At 47.9% G+C, this 20,250-nt stretch overlaps 1 protein-coding gene across 2 annotated transcripts in view; it reads left to right on the plus strand.

The window, feature by feature from the left end:
• The window catches only part of RHBDD1 (rhomboid domain containing 1), a 121,887-nt gene that overhangs the window by 99,917 nt on the left and 1,720 nt on the right, over positions 1-20,250 (plus strand). The gene's annotated exons all lie outside the window — the stretch shown is intronic.

Genomic DNA, 20,250 nt, shown 5'->3' on the forward strand with positions numbered 1-20,250 from the left:
GTTCAGTTTCTCCACTGCTAAATTAGTTTCTGTATTTCTTTTCATATCTCTTGGTAGACCTGACCTACAGGAGAAGAAGATGGAGTACCCTTCTTGAGTTCATACTGTGCCCTCTGATACTGCCCTTCCTCATCTAATTCCTCCCTGGGCTCCCCGCAGAGACCCTTGTTCATTTTCAGTACTTCTTTTTTGCATGCATGTCTATGCCTGTATGGTTCTTAAGTGACCTTTTCCTAAACTCATTGAGGGCATTTAATATGGACAGGAATCCCAAAGCATATTCTCACCAGAGAAAGAACAAGGTTTTCCTGCCATCAATTTAAGGATATGATTACTCAGAATTTTGAAATGTTTTCTTGCATTGGAGATGTTGGTGACCAAGAAGTGGGTGCCTGAGGGGAGGCGTCTGGCCTCCTTGTGTAAGGAAGTTGGGAAGGTGGTATTTTCATATTCCCTTTTCTACTCTGCTTCCTCATATGTTTTGCTATTTACCCAAAAGTCTCCCCATTGGAATATTTGTATTTATTTATTTAGAAATAAAGCTCCAGGTCCTTGGGTGTCCTTCCCAAAGCAATTCCGAGATGTCACCTTTCCTACTGACTCTTTCTTCCCTGCCTAGTCTCCTTCAGCAAGAACTTTTCTAATATTTTATATTTGAGTTTTCTTGTTAGAAAAGATGATAAATTAGGCCATGAGGAAACAAGCCTGAAAGTTCCAGAGATCGTCATTCTTGAAAACGTCAGGTCTTTTCGTGATTGTCATCATTATTGTCTTAAGGAGTGAAAACCAAATGAGAAGGATATGGAGCTGCTGTTTCATTTATGGACACACTTGCCACTGATTGTATCCCCCTCCAGAATTTCTGTGAGTCTTAGAACAGCTCTAAGGTCAATAGATCCTTTGGTCCTCAGATCATAATCCTGACCGTTGACCCTTCAGGGGTCATACGTTTTGTTCAGGTATGAAGTTGGCTGCTGGGCATGTGCTGGACTCGAGGGTTGGCAGGGTCTGTGGCCGGGCTCCCTCACAGCCTTGCCACACTCTGGCATCTGTACCCAGTATCCTAGGCCTCGACAAGTGACCAGAGTCAAAGATGCCTTTTCCGCGGCACAGGGAGTAACAGTTCGAATGCCTAGTTAGGATTCCGACCATCGTGAATGCCCAGCACTCAAAAGTTCTAAACATACTTTGCTGTCAAACACGGGTCTGAAGTTCGGGTTGAAATGAACTGCGCCATTGGTTCGCTCTTGAACCAGGTGGGAGGAGCAGTCGGTTGAGGAACAGGGAGCCCTTTGATGGGAGGCTCACTGCCCACCAGCTGCATGTCTGAGTATTTGTGGCCTGACGTCAAAGAGAAGCCACTGCTCTAACAGGGTCGGTTTATGTGTTATGTGAGCAAGCCTGGCAAGGCTTTATGGCCGGCTGGGCCATCAGAATGACCCCTGCTGCTGGAAACCTGGGTGCAGCACATACTGCTTGAGCGCTCACTTGGAGGCATGTCTGCCGTTGGTAAGAACGAGGAGGGCGAGGTTCTAGTTTCCGAATTACTGCAGGCAAGCTGAGGGACCTGGGAAAATTGTCTGAGCTTTTGTGAACTCCGTTTCAGGATCTGTAAGACAAGGGGGTGTCTAGGTGGCCTCATTAGCTTTAGAAATTCTTTGTATGTCTCAAAGCGATTTTCATGCACTTTAGGTCCCATGGATGTGAACATATGCACTCATTTAAACCATATAGCCATATTCATCTCGGGCTTAAATGGTCTTATCAAAAGAAGAAACTGTACCTTATTCGTCCTTAATCCAGAATGGTGCCTGACCCCCAGCTGGTGTTTTCAGTTCACGTTGGCCATATAAATTAAGGAAAGAGGGGAGAGGCAAGTTGCTAAAATTTCAGACTGCCTCTGAACCTGTGGTGGAATTAGAAATTATAAGCTCTAAGCCAAAATAAAGGAAGTTAGAGAGATGAAAATGAGAAAACTAGCTGTGTTCTCTCCCTGCTGTCACTGGCTTCACTTCAAGGCACACTCCCTTCTGTCCATTGCTGTGAGGGAATCCTGTCACATGATATGCCTTCAGCCCTTCCTCTGTACCTGACACCTGGCCGGCACACAACAGAATGTCAGGTGAGTTTTCTCACTAGCCAAAGATTATCAGACGAGGTGGCTCCTCACTCACTAGAACTGAAATTTGAGAGCATGTTTCCTTTCCACCAAATTTTACTAGACTTAACACTTGACTCACAGGGTCTTCTCAGCATCAGTCCCCCAAGGGGCAGGTCTGTGGGCCCTGTTCTGGAACTTGAACGTGCTTCAGCCGAATCAAGGCCTGACCTCACAGGGTTGTGTGATTGTTGCCTTTTTTGAGTCCCAGGAATCCAGGTGGTGACTTCCGTCCCATCTCTTGTTTGTTTTTTGTTTTTTTTTTTTGTCATAACTTCTTTTTTTCTTTTTTTTTTTTTTAAGATTTTATTTATTTATTTGAGAGAGACAGTGAGAGAGAGCATGAGCGAGGAGAAGGTCAGAGAGCGAAGCAGACTCCCCATGGAGCTGGGAGCCTGATGTGGGACTCGATCCCGGGACTCCAGGATCACGCCCTGAGCCGAAGGCAGTCGTCCAACCAACTGCGCCACCCAGGCGTCCCCCGTCTCTTGTTTGTTAATGAAGATGTTCCGAAGAGAAATCTGGCCATTTAATTCTTCCAGTTGGTTGAAAAATAAATAGGAGTTTACCCCAGACGTGATTTGCATGTGTGACTCTTTAGTGACAGGTTCCCTCACAGAGGGCAGGGAGGTGGTGACTAGCCAGGGCCAAGCACGTTGTCCTATAATTAGAGCTCGCTCCTGTAAGGTCCCTGTCCTCACACGTAGCTGACCTGGTGCCCCCTTTGCCATTTGTAGGCCATGTATCTCTTCTAGGCTGTGCTCCCGTGGCACAGATGAGGCCTGGGTCCACACAGGAACTGGCCGCAGTGCCTGCTGCCCTCAGCTCATTCAGTGCTGTGACCCCGTGAGCGTGTGGGGAGAATTGGGTCTCCCGATGGCAGTAAGGAAATTGTGTTTTTAAAGCTGCCAGCATATTACTTCCCTTTAGTCAGCAGTTCCATTTCTAACATGGGAGCTTTCAGACCTGAGCTCCTGTGGGGTCTCCTAAGAATTAACATGGCGCCGGGAGGATAAGGGAGCACAAAGGGAAACTCTGACCATGTCACACACCTGTGGAGTAGATGCCCTTGAGGCCCTTACTCAGGAACAGTTTGCTTGCCTTCCTCAGAGTGGTCATCCCCTTGTGGAAGGGCCCTTCCTCCTGTAGTGAGCCAGTTCTCAGTTTTCCTCACGCTTTCTCATATCCTCCTGGAGCTCTCAGAAGCCAGGGCAGTCCCACCCAGATAACAGAAACTGCTGGATACTCTCTCTCTATTTCTCTTTCTCTTTATTAAAGAGTTTACTTACTTATTTAAGAGAGAGAGAGAGCATGAGCATGAGCAGGGGGAGGGGCAGAAGGAGAGGGAGAGGGACAAACAGAATCCCTGCTGAGTGGAGAGCCCAACATGGGGCTCCATCCCAGGACCCTCAGATATGACATTGAGCTAAAGGCAGACACTTAACCAACCAAGCTCTTGATGAGAGGGGGTGGTTTGGTGCAGAACAGGAGGTCTGCTTGGATGCAAAGACACTGTCCAATGTTGTGTAGTGCAGAAGGGCATGGAAATGGGTATATTTATTTCTACGCAAACAAGGAACCCTTGAAAATCTGTTGGACTTGGAATTTTCGATGATGATCTAAACAGTCTCCTCCTTAGGTATTGCCTTTTACTGGCACATTAAAAGTTGTGATGCTTATAGAAACTACATATGATTTAGAGAATAGCTGAAAAGAGATCATACACATAAGCCAAGTTCCGCCATTGCTGACAGGAAGCGAGAGCTGAACAGGTCCCCCTGGGGGCTCTGCTGAGTGCATCTGGCTGCAGGAATAAGCTGACTGAAGCCGGGGTGCTGTGTTCCATCTCTAGGTCTGAGCAGTGGAGAAAATATGAGAGCAGTCACACTAGTGGGCTCAGTTTAAAATAGTCAACCTTTCTGTCTCCACTGGCACGGCCGACCTGACTGGTTACGAGTCTCGATATTTTGTTTGGAGACTAAATGCAGTGTGGATTGGAACAACAATGAAACCTCCCAAGTCTTTGGCAGGAGGGACGCTGTGAAGGTGTGACAGGAGTGTCCCTTCAGAGCCAGCCCAAACACAGCTTCCAAGCCGGGCCCCATCGGGGCAGCCTGTACCCGCCGCTCATCCTGGGTCTCAGACATTAACCCCCCCCACCGCGCCACCCGCCACCCTCCACCCAGAAACACCATTCGACAAGAGAAACAAGGACGCCAAGTCACTGACTTCCTGACTCCAGCCAGTGTGGCAAGTAGCAGCAGCAAGGGAGCACCATGTCCTCAGACAGCGACTATTAGGAATGACTAAAATGTATGAGCCTGACCCCACCCACCCCACCCCAGCCTCCCTGCTCCACCACAGTCTCCCATTCTTTGATCATGGCTTCCTCACTGATGCAGAATATGCTGAGGCTGAGTGCCACCTCCACGGAAGCTCTTCTAGAATATTCTTCTCCCTGAAAGGAAGTGAAAAGAAACCAGTCTGAAGTCATAGATCAGGTTATTGTCTCACTTTCGGGGGAAGGGGAGAAAAGAGGATCAGGAGCAGTCGCCTGGTACCTAGGTGTTGCTTGTTACAGGAACCACAGCTCCGGAACTCCAAGCAGCCAGCTGAGGGGCGTCCGGAGCATGGACTGCCGGCCTGGGGCAGGCAGGCCGTGGCAATAAGCCTCATTGACCCCAGTGCTGTTCTTGTCCTTTTGTTTCCACCTGGCTTTTGCGTATATAGAACTTGGCAGCTCCATTCAGCCCCTACCCTCCGCTGTTGCCCTTGAAAGAGCCATTATCTTCTTCTAAGGGGCCCCAAACCAACAGAGCGAAAGGCCTTACATTTGGTACAAGACTCGGGTTCCTACAAACTGGACTTGGAAAACAAGCCACTGCTCTTCTCAGGCTCCCGTCCTTGGAGAAGGGCACTTTTGTGGTCATTTGGGTCTGAGCCTTTGTTTTCACAGTCAGGCACTGAGGCCTAGTGAGGCAAAGGGACCATCAAGAGAATTTGCGTCTCCGGTTTCTCAGTTTGGACTTCTGTCCGCCCTTCAGCTTGGGCCCCCTCCGTTTCAGTTTGCATTCAGTAGGGTCTCGCCTGTAGGACTGCCTCCTCTTTTTCTCTGTAAACATTCGTATGAAGTGTATTTGCTTTGCTTTTCAGCCTTGCCTGCCCTCCGTGGGTCCAGAATAGCCAGCTGGAATTCATAAGAATATTGTGTCTTCAGATGTTTATAATCCAAAAGAATCCCTTATGGTTTTGTTTCTGTTGTTGTTGTTTTTTGTTTTTAAATAATAAAACTACTTGGATGTTGGTATTTTATGTTGGAAAGGCGAGCCAAGTTCACAGTGCAGCAATTACAATGCAATGCATTATGTATAATTTGTAGCGCGCCCCGGGAGCGATGGTAAACCGTGAAACGCCGTCCCCGCCCCACAGCATAATTAGCAGGATCAAACGCTGTGCGGGGAGAAGCACAATAGTTGTTGGCCGAGGTCAATAAAAGTAAGGAAAAGTTCTGATAAAAGCAGTACACCCCAAATTAGATAAAGAGCAGCCCCTATATCAGGCTGCAGATATGTCACAAGCCTTCCCCGCTAATTGAAGAAACCTTTTGAGGTTTAACAGCTCATAAATTTGCACTGGGAATGCCCTATTGTTCTGAGGTTATAAGTCTTGTCTTTGAAATTTAACAGTTGTACTTTTTTATATTGCATTCCTCCACGAGTACCATTGTAAACATGAAGGGTTTGCATTTTAACATAAATTTGAACAATGTGGTTTTAAAAGGGTTCACCACATCAAAGGGAGGCTGTTTGGGCATGTTTTATAAAAAATTTTTTTTCTATAGTATTTAAAGCTACAAATGACTCATAGAAGTATGTTCCATTTATATCAGTCCATTATATTAGTTCATTTATATCAGTCATGTCAGTGTCCTCATCGGGGCTTTTTACTGTCATTTTTTTCTAACGTAAGAGTGTCTGAAAACATGTCTCGGTCTTTTGCCAAGTCAATTGCCCTTCATCTACTATCTTCAGACCCATAGAAACAATTCTGGAAATGTGGTTCTACTTGGCCTAAATTGCAATGAATTCTATGCCTTTTCATGGTCGTCTTTTTTTTTCTTAACTCAAAATATCCAGTGTATCAACTTGCAATTTCTTCTTTCTTCATGTACCAATTATGGCCCCTCCCATGCCCTCATAGCCTCCTATTTAAAAAAACAAAAAACCCAAAACACCCCTTTTTTGCTGAGCCGCTGATTGAAGGGAAGAAAGTTCCATGTTAAAGGGAGAGCTGTGGGTGCTGGTTTGCAGAGCAGCCTGGTGGCGCACGGAGAACACTGAGCTTGGATCCAGCCCCTGGACTGGATCTAAACAACCCCCGCTGCATTATTTGCTGGCTCTGAGACCTCAGGAATCACACACCTCCTGGAGTCACGGTTTGGCCATCTATAAAACGAGGACGTCTACCCGTCCCTCCCTCCCTCTCTCTCATTCACACATCCGTTCGTTCATTTATTCACTCCTGGAGGGGATCATGAACATAGCCCCTTACTCCTCTTACCCTGCAGAGCTCACAGCCCAGTGAGGACACACTTTACCAAAATAATGAGTCTTGTCAAATTACTAATGGTGGCCTCATGGGCTTCAAAGGAAGGGGACAAGCTCCAGGCAGAGCTGAGGGCAGAGGACCCTTGCTGAGAGTTTGGGGGAACGCAGTCCCTTCCCTGAGGATCCAGTGTTCAAGCTGATTGCTGGAGAAGGGAGAAGTAGTGAGTGGCAGGTGACGGAAGGCAGGCGTCCTGGGCTGGGGACAAATTTTGATGTTTATGCTGAGATAAAAGGAAGCCCTTGGCAAGCAGAGGATGAACTTGACGAGGTGCGTGTTTTCCAAAAGCTCTCCCACAACTGTGTGGGGAAATCCTGGTCAGAAGACCAGAGAGAATGTGGGGGAATCATTCAGGGGCTCAGAAGCCAGTCCAGGTTCACAAAACAGGTGGCTCAGGTGGGGGCTGGAGATGGGGCAGATGGGAGAAATGGATGAGTTCCAGAAATGTTCAGGTTAAAATGTCAGGATTTGGTGATGTGTCCCAGAGGGGCAGATGAGGAAGAGAGAAGTGTCCAGGATGACTAGGGTCTGGGTGTGTCTGACTCACTAGCTGTGGGGTAGGGACATTCCTGGGATGCAGCAGTCTGGAAGGGGGTAAATAGTAAAATAATAGGTACCCCCTACCCATGAGTGTTTGGGGCCAGGCACTGACCTCCTTTGATTTCATTCATTTCGGAGCGCATCTGTGCTGCCCAGATAAGAAAATCAAGGGTCAGGGAAGAGAGTAACTTGTCCAAAAACACAGAACAGGGACCAGAGGTGGTATCCAAACCCAAATTTGTCTGATTCCAGAAGTCGCTCTCTCCCACTGTGCCCTGCCAGAGCCAGGTACCAGAAGGGCACTTTTGTAAACCACAGACTTCCACTTCAGGTGTGACAAGGGAGCTGTGGGTTATGCAGGATGAAATGCCTGGAAGAGAAAACAGTCATAACGTACCCCTCCCTGTTCTAAAAACCCGGATTTTTCAGAGGGACTGGACACATCTGACATAGAATCCCTACCCACACTTGATCACATCTTCAGAGCTTCTGTCTTGAAGCCAGAGACAGGCCTCCCAGGAGGAGCTTTTACTCTGGCTGTAGCACACATGGAGATCTTTCCAAAGGGGCCTCAGAAAGCAACATAATCCCTCCCTTCGTCGAAATCATCTGTTTTCCAAGAGAAGGCAAAGTTTAGACTCCGAACTCGGCACTTCAGATTCCAAAAATTTAGTCCCGAGGTCTCCTTTAAACGTTGGTAAAGTAAGTTTTATTTTACTAGAAATCATTAACAGACCTGTAAGAATAGGTGACTGTTTGTGGTTACTGATTATCTCTCCAGAGCAGAGGCCATTTTAAAATCCTTTCTGCGCTGTCCTGGGTCGGTTCGAGGCCCCCTCACGGGCGTGAGACCAGTCTGAGAAAGTCCCCAGGCCTTCCTGAGGCTGGGAGGGGAGGGCTTGTGTGTGAGAGACATTCCTGTCACAGGGTGTGTTTGTGCGTCTGTGTGTGCATGTGCCCACATACACGTGCCCATGCAGAAGCAGGAGCATGTGCATGTGCGCGCGCACACACACACACACACATAACATACATACATACACACTAAGGGGACAGAAGATCAGAATGGCAGGTGAGTGGCCGTGAGTTAAGCAGACCTCAAAGAACACACAAAAAGTGGCAGGTAGGAGCGCCTGGGTGGCTCAGTGGGTTAAGCCTCTGCCTTTGGCCCAGGCCATGATCTCAGGGTTCTGGAATTGAGCCCCGCATCGGGCTCTCTGCTCAGCAGGGAGCCTGCTTCCCCCTCTCTCTCTGCCTGCCTGCCTCTCTGCCTACTTGTGATCTCTCTTTCTCTCTGTCAAATAAATAAATAAAATCTTAAAAAAAAAAAAAAGTAGCAGGTAGGCTCAGGGTTGGGCTAAATACCATCAGCTACAGAAGCAAGCGTGTTTTTAAAATGACCCTCGTACTTGTGGGATAGTCATCACGTGCCAGAAATCGACGAGCGGCACAGCTCAAGGTAGAGAGTTTATCAGCTCTCAGGGCGCAGAGAGCAAGGCTCCTGCTGGCTTGTTTATTTACTCCTGAAGGCCTCTCTGCGCAGCTTATCTCCCAGGGCTGATCTGCTAGGAATGGCGCAGAGGTTGTGCCCTTTCCCTGGTATGGACACCTTGCCATAGGGTCTTATCCTTTCCCTTATTCCCACCTCCTCTCTCTCTTGCTTTTCTTTCTTTTTTCTTTAAACCATCCGGGCATAGTGCTCACGTTGTTTTATATGCTTGTGACGGGGTGCAGAGTTTGTTTCCCGGGGAGGCCCTCCGCCTACCCCCGTTGGCCTGCACCCCGTGGGCACTAGCTGTGGCCCACTCGGCCGTGGGATTTCTCCGAGCACTCTGTCTTCCCTTCCTCCTGCCTGTGCGAGGAGGCCGCAGGCCGCAGCCTTCAGCCTCCCTGAGAGCTTGGAACCACAGTGTTCCCCTTGGCCATCAACAATGTCAGGGACAGTTTCCTAGGTCAGGGATTGTTTTTCAGTTCTGTGTTGATATCAGTATCTCTGGACATGCGGTTATGCACTAATCAGGGCTATGGTATTTGAAAAACAGAAATAATTTGAATTTTTCAAGTGTTTAAGATGCATTTCGCTGGGATGTATGTAATCCATCTCCTATTTTGGCCTGCTTCTGGCTCCTGAACATTCTCTAAAGTACGGTGAACCCCAGAACCCAGGAAAACTTCAGGAATTCCACAGAGGAAACAGATGGACTGAATTATGTTCTGAAGCCTCAGTGTGTGTAGCCTCCCCTCACCTGTTCCTCATCCATGAACTGGCTTGGCTGCTGGTTAGTGGCCCAGGCCAGGAATCCAGATCCCCAGACCTTGAAATTCCCTACCTGCCACCATTTATCTTCGTTTCTTTCAGTGCTCTCTGGCCCCGCTGTCCTGGGGGGGTCATCCTGACCCCCTCTCTGCCCAGTCCATTCTCCAAACATGTGTGATGCACCCACCATGTACCGGGTTTCAGGGACCCAGAGGTGTTTGAACACAAACAACCATAGCAACTAACAGTGACTCTGGCTCATGAAAAATGTGTCCAAAGACCTACTTGTACAAAACCAGTCACCATGCTGGTACCAATGGCCAAGGCCAAACGACCCTCCAGAATACATTTGTGACATGATTTTGATCCCAAGTTTCTCCAGGTGGGGCCAGCAGCTCACTGTAAGTGCTTGAGGGAAAAATGCAGATTCCTGGGCCCCACCACAGACATTGGTGTGGGGTTTCCCAAGTTACAAGCTAGAAGGTGCCTCTCACCTAGCTCCCCCACATCCAGTTTTGGTGCTTCCTATTCTAGATCCATTATTTGGCCTTCAGTCCCTTGCACACCACGTTTCTTGCAGGACATGGTGACAGGGAAGCATTGGGTAGCTGTGGGGCCTAGTACCCGTGGCCACTGAGCCTAGGAGCCAGCTGTCCCAACCCCTGCGCCTCTCAAGGCCCCATAGCCTCATTGCTCCTGACCCGTGGTTACTTGCCCTCATCATCCAGGGCAACCTGGCTTGATCCCCAGGTGGTCACTGTCAGCAGAGGTTTCCAACCTAGGTTCCCTTTCCCTTTCCAAGTTCTCACACTGGCTCTCCATATTTTCCTTATCCCTTGATTTCTTGGAATGACGTTTATTTTTATTTTCATGCCCAAAGGCTAAACGGTGCTTTTTGGAAGACTGAGGGTTTTTTGAGTGAAATATTGTCTAATTTTAAATAGTCTGTGATTTCAAAAGTCCATGAAAACATTATTGGGGGCCTTTGCTTAAAGAGCTGAAAGGTGAGCCATCTCTGATTTGGCACTCAAGGCAGAAGGAGTGAGAAAAGAAATGAAATAGGTCTAAATGTCATCCAAAATGCTTCTCTGTACCTCTGTCTGAACAGGGGCTTTGAAAGCCAGAACAAAAAACAGTAGCATCGGGGATTTTGTTGTTTCTGAGTGAACCACCACTCCCCAAGCATGGAAGGGGGTGGCTACATACCTGGCATTTTATCCCTTTGGAGCAGGGAAGCTGCTGGCCCAGGCACTTGTGGACCCACCACCTCAGGCTGGGCCTCAGCCACCAGGAAGCGCATCTCCTCCTCCCTCAGCTGACGGGGGTTGGGGGGGGCAGCAGCCAAGAAAGCCAGACCACGGAGTACCAAGCCACCCATCTCTCAGACCCCCTTCCTGGCCCCTCTGGGGCGGGGCTGACCAGGACAGCAGCTAAGTGTCTGGGGTCATCGTCTAAGGAATTAAAAATATCCTCCAGGGAGCAACCATCGATGCTGGAGTTCTTTGCGGATTTCTAGAACTCACAGAATATTCCGTTTATAAAGCCTGGCCCTGCGCACTCTCAGCCGCTGCATCAGGCACTGCTAGGAGCCAGAAGGCCCTTCTTGACCTCGCTTCCTCCCTCCTGATATTCTGCTGGGGCAGGACAAGGGGAAGGGGCAGAAGGAAAGAGGAAGGGGCAGAAGGAAAGAGGACTCTTCTGCTTTTGAAGAACTCTGATAGGACCTAGAAACTGCTAGATGCTGGCAAGTAGTCCCCGGGTTTCAGACCATCGAGACAATAAACAGCCCCATCATATTCAGGGCGGCAGCTTCTGTAGAGCCCATCTGTTTCAAAATAACCCCAATTCTGCTTACTATGCGGAATGCTTTGTTGACTGGAATTTGCCCTAGTTTTCATCAGCCGACTCCGTGTCACAGGCCTCTGGGTCCACCTGCTGGCAAGTGTGAAAACTGGAACCAAACCTGGTTTGGAAGAACAAGCTGGAGCTCTGTGCTTCCCCAGAGCTGGTGTGGGTCAGGATCGCCCGGGGGCTCACTGAAAATACGGTGGCCTGGGCTCCACACCAAGCCTACAGGATTGGAAACTCTCAGAACACACTCATGCCAGCGTGAGAGAAGCGCAGCAATTCGGGGACCTGGTGCCCGGGGACACCTTGCAGTCCCCACTCCTGCTTCTCCCATTTTATCCTGGTAACTGTCTGTGGCTTCATTCCCTTAGAACTCATCGAAAAAGTGTAGGAACCTGGCAAACACTACTGAACCAAGTGTTCAAGGTTACGTGGCACGTAATTAGTCATGCTGATCACAGGAACCCCGGATACGATCACGGAAGGGGCCCCTTAGCTCTGTGGCCTTCTGCCTCAGACCCATAACCCCACTTCAGAACATCAGACAAACCAAACTGAAGGTCATTTCTACAGGCTTCCTGGCCAGCACTCCTCCAGGTCATCAAGGTCGTAGGAAGCCAGAAAAGATGGGAGAAGCTGCCACAGACCAGAAGAGGCTAAGAAGACATGGTCGACCAGGTATGCCATTGGACCCTAGTACAGAGAAAGAAAATTCGTGGAAAAACTGGCAACATTGAAATGAAGTCTAGAATTTGGTTAATAGTAATGCATCCGTCCCTGGAAATGAGTCCTTAGTCCACGCCGTGGTGTTAGATGTTAACATGTGTGGAATTGAATCGTCTGTATTCTCTCTGTCACTTTCCTGTGAGTCTGAAATTATTCCAAAATAAAAAGTGGACTAAAAGTTAAAATGTCAGAGCTGAGGGGCACCGAAATAGACCAGCTGAGTTGGAGCACAGCATGGCCAATTTGTGCCCATCTTCGGGTAGTCACAGCCAGACTGGCCAGCGGGAGCCGGGCGGGTCCTCCAGCTCAGCGGCCCAGGCTGGAGACTGTAGAAGAGGAGGCTGGCGGGGGCTGTCGCGCTCTCCCAGCTTAGACCAGCCAAGCCACTGTCTCACTGGGTCCCACACAAGTCGTGGAATCTCTGTGCAGAGGGTAAAACGTCTAGTCCAGCACCATGAGGCCCAGACGAGCCCCAAGCCCGGGGAGGAGAAGACTCCTCCTCTGGACAAGGAGACTTGTCCAGGGTCCTAAACCCATGTCTGGTGAGGTGTGTTCTTTTAACACGGCAGTTCTCAGTGATTTGATACATCGCCTGCAACACAGTCCCGGGCTGCTCCTTAAAATGCAGCTTCCTGGGTTTCCTGCCTATCCTTCCTCCTATACCGGCGAGCTTCTGCCCAAGGGATACAAGGCCACAGGGTCAGAGCTGACTGAGGGCCGAGGAGTCCGGAGACTAGTGCAGACAGCCGCGTGGACCTTTCCTGCCTCTGAGGGCTTCCAGAAAGGAGTCCGGCAGACGGGTGGGCTGGGTGGTCGTGCTCAACAGCCCCCCACACTGTGCGCAGCCCGCTGCGTTCCTGCCTGTGGGCCGGTGTGGACTGTCTGTCGGAAACGTTGGGACACAGGGCATCGCAGCTGCCCTCCCAAGACCAGTCAGCGTGGACCCTGAAGCTTCCGAGAGGCCTGTGGAATCCTCATTTCCCAGAGGGTTGTCCTCCTTCTAGCATTGTCCACACACGTGGATGGAGGTGCTTGATCAGAACCCCCTTCTCCCTCGCACATGGGAAGTTCTGCCTTCAGTTTTCTTTTCTCTGTTGTAAAGTGTGTTCTCAAATCTGGGTCTCAAGATGAGGCCCATGTTTAGCTTCTGTCATCCCAGCCAGAAACCTAGGGTCCCTAGTATGTACTAGACAAGGAGAATACGGAAGTGAGAGCCAGCCTCTGCCCCAGGGAGCGCTGCGTCCAGTTTTCCAAGGTTTGCATGTATTTGTCTAGCGAATATTCCTAGATGATTTTGAATTGAAAAAAAAAAATCAGTCCCAAAGCCCATGGATATTGTCAGAGATAGTCAACCTCTTCAGTTTCCAAAATCAGCAGATAGGTTGGGTAAACTGAGACCCCTCAACACTGCTGACCAAACAGCATTTTGTTTTAGATCAAGGGAAATTTGAAACGTTCCAAAGTGTCCTTAAATGTATGTAAAAGGTGTTTGAAAATCACTTCTAGTGTCATAAAAACCCATCTTGATAAAGTGTGAAGGTGGTGATGGAATTTCCAAAGGATTTAAGAGATTGATTTTAAAAAGAGGCAAGTCTTTTAATATTAAAATTCATATTCATTCGTTAAAAAAACATTTCATAAGCAATCCAAGTGTCTGTCCATAGATGAATAGATAAAGAAGATGTGGTCTGATATACAGTGGGGCATTCCTCAGCCATAAAGGGAAGGACGGGACCCTGCCATATGCAACCACACGGATGGACCTGGCAGGCATGATGCTCAGTGAAATAAGTCAGAGAACAACAAATACCATATGATTTTTACTTACATGTGGAATCTAAAAAAATAAAACAAATGAATAAACGGGCAAAAAGCAGAAACAGACCCATAAATACAGAGAACAAACGGAAGGTTGCCAGGGGGAGGAGGAGAACGGGATGGGCAAAATGGGTAAATGGGATTGGGAGATCCAGGCTCCCCCTTCTGGAAGGAACTGGTCATGGAGATGAAAGGCACGACCCAAGGCATAGAGTCAACTGGCGTTATCCTAGTGTGGTGACAGCTGGCAGCGGCACTGTGGTGAGCCTAGCATCGGGCACAGCATTGCTGAATCAGTGTGTGGTGTGCTTGAAACCAGGCTAACATCCTGTGTCCACTGGACTCCATTAAAGAAGAAAAGCCACGTGTCACGGTGATTGCTGATGACAGGTGGACACTCAGCTTCTCCTTTCTCCCCTGCTGTTCCTCCAGCATAGTGAGGGAGAAGGTGCATCAAAAACTATTTCTGCAAGAAGTTATAAACCGTTCTCTGTCTAAAAAATACTTGATAGTGAACAACCAAGGCTGCCCTTTAGAGCTGGGCCTGTTGCTAAAACTACGTACCTCATCAGATGAGAGCCTGATCCCAGCTCCCTTCAGTTACCCAAGAAAGGCTTCCGTTTGCAGTGAGCCCTATCTATGGCAGAAGGTAAACTTCAGATCCTGCCTCTAAGTCATGGATTAAAGCAGTAGTATTGTTTAAGTTTACAGAGTCTGGTTTGGGATTGAGGAAGACAACTTCATAGACCTCAAATCTGAAGCAGAGTAGAAAGGAATCCATCCGGGTTTGAGTCTTGACTCAGCCACTGCCTGGCTATGGGGCCTTGGCAAGTTACTTGAAATCTTGAAGCCTCAGTTCCTCTGTCTATAAATAGATGAGGAAGTTCTTACTCGGAGGGGTAAGTAGAATAAAAACACATATAGCAATATGGATCACAACCATAACATTAAATGAAGCCACGCACAAAGCTTGCATATTATATGAATGCATATATGCACGAAAATAGACAAAGGAATCTACACTGTTGGAAATCAGGATAACGGGCACTGTCGAGTATGGGAGCTGGGACTAGAAGGGTACACTTAGAGGTTTATGAATGCTGGAAGTGTTCTGGGTTTTGATCTGGGTTTTGGTCTCACATGTTTAGTTCATAAAAATTAATCACGCTGTGCACTTGTTTAAAAAGAGGGAGAATAAGTAGGGCAAGCATGTAGCAGTGGTTCAGATGTTCCTTATCTCCAGAAGTTCCTCTTTCTGTTCTAGAGGTCACACCATACTTTTTTGTCTATATTGTAAGAAACACTGGACCCCACATGCTAGACCCAATATTTTGCATTACTTGAATTGTTAACTGGATTATACTCTTACTTATGTCAAGTTCGTTGTAGCCATAAAGATTTCCCAAATTAACTGGAGAGCAGAGAGAAAAGGACAACAGGTAATGTAGCTGCTGAGTGGGTCTCCGTTTCTTTTTTTTTTTTTTCCCCAAAGATTTTTTCTTTCTTTATTTGACAGAGAGAGGTCACAGGTAGGCAGAGAGGCAGGCAGAGAGAGAGAGAGAGGGGAAAGCAGGCTCCCCACCGAGCAGAGAGCCCGATGTGGGGCTCGATCCCAGGACCCTGAGATCATGACCTGAGCCAAGGCAGAGGCTTAACCCACTGAGGCTTAACCCAGGTGCCCCATGGGTCTCTGTTTCAAAGCTTCTCATTTTGAGGGTCCAGATACTATTTCATAACAAAGAAATATCCCCACAGTGGCTGACTTGAATGGTTGAGGAGTCGAAATGGGATTATTTCCTCTCTCAAGTCACTTCTAAATGTTACCTTTCCTGTAAACCCCAACAAAGCTTCCATTTGTATGGAGTTATGAAGTTTTAGGTGAATTTCAGACTCTTTTTAAAGAGATAGATGGATAGATAGAGGTTATAATCAGTGACTCAAAAAGCAAAGTGGTCTTATGTCCTTAAGTATCTCCCCTTTTCTCTTTTTTTTTTTTTTTAAAGATTTTTATTTATTTATTTGACAGACAGGGATCACAAGTAGGCAGAGACACAGGCAGAGAGGAGGAAGCAGGCCCCCTGCTGAGCAGAGAGCCCAATGTGGGGCTCAATCCCAGGACCCTGAGATCATGACCTGAGCCGAAGGCAGAGGATTAACCCACTGAGCCACCCAGGCGCCCCAGTATCTCCCCTTTTCAAAGACTGTCTTGCCAATTGCTGGGCTTGGAGTTTCTTCCAGCCTTTTTGGTCTTTGTCCACAGATGACTTAGCAACCATCCTTTCAGAAGGCATTTTGGGAGCTTTGTCATTCATGGAATTCTAATAAGTAACCTTCTTAAAGGAGAGAATGCGGGTCCCCTGCTCTGCCCTCATTGGACAGTAGAAATCCCTGAGAACACTAGTGATTTATTTCGAGGTTTCCTGGTTAAAAAAAAGTGATTGCCTCTTTAGCTTCCTAATATAAGGGAACGATATGCCATCCTGTGACTCACATCAGTATAATTTCACTGAATGGTGTAGAGTGCTGATCAGATCATGGGCAAGATCTGTGAATACCAGCAAATTAAACATCTCTGCTTGCAGGGATGGCGAACAGGAGGGAAAATGGCCATCAACTCATGGTGCTCTTTTTAGCAATTCTTATCTGGATGAAATTGCTTCTCCTCCCTTAGATGTAAAATGCAGAGGTTACTGCATTATACATAAGGGTAGAGAACTGAAAATTTTTCCATCAAAAACCACGAATCAATAAATCTTATGATCTCACTACTGGTGCTTATAATTGAGCTAAATCGTCTTAAAATGGGCACTGTTCCTCAGGTTCTTTGAAGCATGCTCACTGTTTCTTTGAGTAACATTGGGGACTGACCTCCATTTACAGGGACACGGAAGCAGGGCTCATAAATACTAATATCTGTACCGAGTTCACCAGAGCAGGGCTGTCTCACCCAGGCCTGTAGATGCTCAGTGCATGATTTAACTCAACGAGAAAAGGAGGTCTTGGCTGGGCCCGCCAGCTTTCCCAGTGACCACAAGCCTCCTCCGTGTTACAAAAGCTGTGGCACACTGTAGGTTGTTGATTACCTTTTGTCCGTGTCTGTTTCTTAGAAGGCAGTCTCTGCATTTTGTACAAAATCCTGCCAAGTCGGCTTCAGACAGAATTGGGGTCTTCTGAGCAGTCACTGTTTTTGTCACTTTGTTGTGTATCTTCTACCAAGTTAGTTCACAATGCTAACAAGTAGACATCTGACACGATTCATGATGATGTTAAGAGATGAAAAATGGTAACATCCAGCCCTCATCAGGCACTCACTGCATGCTTAGTACTCGGCTACTCCGCTATGCATTTTATGTGCAACATTTCTCTCCTTGCCTTTCAACAATCCAGGGAGTGAATTTCTCTTTTGTCCCTTTTTATAGATAGGGAAACTAAGACCAAGTGAAGGTAACCAGATTGCTCCAGGACATCTAGTTAAAAATAGAGGGGTTGGAATTTAGTCCCGAGCAGTCAGACTGCACCGTGGTGGGAAGGACCCTGCAGTCACCTTGCCGGGCAGCCCCAGCTCATACATGAGCCCCCCAGAAGCTGCGAAACAGAGACTTGCCTGTGATCTACACTCTGGTTCCAGGTAGGCCTGGAAGCTTCTCCTGATGCCCTCCCAACACCTTTGCCCTGACATCCCCAGACTTCCTGGGGAGTGGACTGCGTCTCCTCCTACCACACAGCAGAGGCCTGTCTACATCTTCTTCAAGGACTTAATAAATATAACTACAGACTGAAACCACTTCTAAGACCCTTTGAGGAATGCCTGCGGAAGATCCTGGGGGCTGCAGAGAGAAGTAATAGATCACATGACACAACCAAAAACTACAGAAACCTAGAAGTGAATTTAAAAGTAGTGAATAGCAGGGGATCGGAAGACAGAGCTTAGTCAGTGCCACCCTGGGGACAAGGACTGCAGAGTCAGTCAGTGCCACCCTTCAGAGGCCTTGGTGTTGTTTGTGACTGACACCAAATAGGTTACTGTCTCCAGAACAGCACAGATTAATTTACACTTGAGAACTTTCCAAAGAAATTAACCCCTGGGATTAAGGACAGTAGAGTGTTCAGAGCCTGAAATGAAGCAATTTAAGGCCTTCTTCAGAGAGTGGGGCGGCTTTGGTGATACCAGAAACACTGAGGTTGAAGGATTTTAAATACCCACATTAGGCCTGATTACAAATTGGGTGTTGTTGTTGTGGTACGGTTAGAACCAGGGCCCTCTGCTGGTCCTGGAAAGCCAGAAATTAAGGGGACCCATGTGAGAACTTTGTAGTCATGTCTGTGGTGACAGCAGAGTCCTGTAGAGTTGATGAGTTTGGGCCGGATCCTCTTCTTTTCTCTTTGCGGATCGCACGAGCTCTGCACATACCTGTCTGGGTTTGGGCAGGAGCACACAGGCTGGCAAGATGCTAGAGGGGATGACAGTGATGGGGGTTTGGGGACAGAGGGTGGGAGCCCCAAGTGCAAGATTTGCTGCCCCATGGGCTGGCTTCATGACCTTATGTGTTCCCTAATGCTCTCTGAGCCTTAGCTCACTCATCTGTAAACTTGGGATCACAAAATTGGCAGTGAGAGCTGGCTGACTGACCTACACCACCTTAAACGGACTCTGTGAGCCCGAGAGTGATCGTTGCTCCTTGACGTGAGCTGTCGGCTTCAGTACGTGGCGCTTCCTTCGGCTCAGCCCCGTTCTCCCCAGATGTCCTGTGAGCGAGTCCAGAGTACACGCGTGTGGGCTGCTCATTTCGAAAACTAGACCCCATGAGCCTTTGGTCTGCAGCTTTGTGTCCCTCCCTCCATGGGAATGTTCATTCTCGGGCTTTCTCTTGTGGACACGGTGACTCCCTTTGGCATTCTGAGCACTCTTGCCGCTTCCATGGGCTCATGGCCCGTGGCCCGCACTCAACACGCCACGTCGAGCCTGCCTCCGACTCGGCCCACAGCTCTCCCTCAAGGCTCCCTGCCTGCTGGAACGGGGATCACGTACTAGCCTGCACTCACCAGTGCAGTGAAGAACCCTCTTATTGTGAAAACAACTATCAAAGGGAAAGCTGGGTTTGGAGCTCATCATATACAACAGATTTAAGCAATTAACTAATGGTAATTGGATTCATGAGTTTCACTGTATCTTCTTTTTTTAAAAAAGATTTATTTCTTTTAGAGAACAAGAGCAAGGGGAAGGAGAAAGAAGCAGACTGCCCACTAAGCACAGAGCCAGAAGCAGAGCTCGACCTCATGACCCTGAGATCATGACTTGAGCCAAAATCAAGAGTCGGACACTTAACTGACTGAGCAACCCAGGCACCACTTTCTGTAATTTCAAGGCATTTGCCTCTTTGTAAAAAGTTCCTTTTCAGATACATAAGCCAAAACCATATCCAGTTAAACTTCAGTCTTAATAGTATTCATAAACTCCTTACGGTGAAAGTCTTACAAGCCCGTTCTATGTTTGAGTGTCATCCTTGACGAAGGTTGATGAATCAACGTAGGTTATGCTGTTCCAAAAACCCTTGGAGCGGAGTGTAGCCAGCAGGAGTGAGCACGGGGCCAGGCCTGCCCAGCCCACGTGTGGGTTCCTAGGGAGGAATGGCTTCGGGGGGAGGTCTCAAAAAGAAAGAACCAAACAGGGGTACATGTTGGGGAAGAAACAAAATGAAAGAGGAGTTACCTATTGCCTGCCTTTTGAAAATTGCTCGTCATCTGACCACTGAAGTTCTAGTGGTGGACTGAGCAGACTGGGTTTTTTTTTCATCAGTTTTTTTTTTTTATCCATCATAACCAACATACAACATTGTGTAAACCTAAGGTGTGTACGTGCTGCTTTATTACATTTGTATATTGTGGTATGATTGCCTCAGGGGCGTCAGCGAGCCCTTGTACATGGCACACACTTATCAGCTCCTTTTTTGTGTTGAAAACAGTTGATTGGGTTTCCTAGCAACCTTGAAGTTTGTAATACCGTATTCTTGACTATAGTCACGATGTTGTGCATTCGATCTCCAGGTCTTACTTACTTGCGCCCTTCAACAGCAGCTCCCCGGCCCCTCCTTCCCTGACCCCAGGAAGCTGCCATTCCACTCTGCTTTCCCAAGCTCGGTTTCTCCAGTTCCACAGGGAGGTGATGTCCTGTACTGTTTGTCCTCCTTTCTGAGAAGGCTGCTTAGTTTCCTGGGCTTTCTCTAACATTTTTTTCACCGTAGTGTTTCTTAACAATCATTCTATCCATTCCCATGACCTGGGAACACCTTGGAAAAGG

Source organism: Neovison vison, chromosome 3, assembly GCF_020171115.1.
Source record: "Neovison vison isolate M4711 chromosome 3, ASM_NN_V1, whole genome shotgun sequence".
Taxonomy (NCBI): Eukaryota; Metazoa; Chordata; class Mammalia; order Carnivora; family Mustelidae; genus Neogale; species Neogale vison.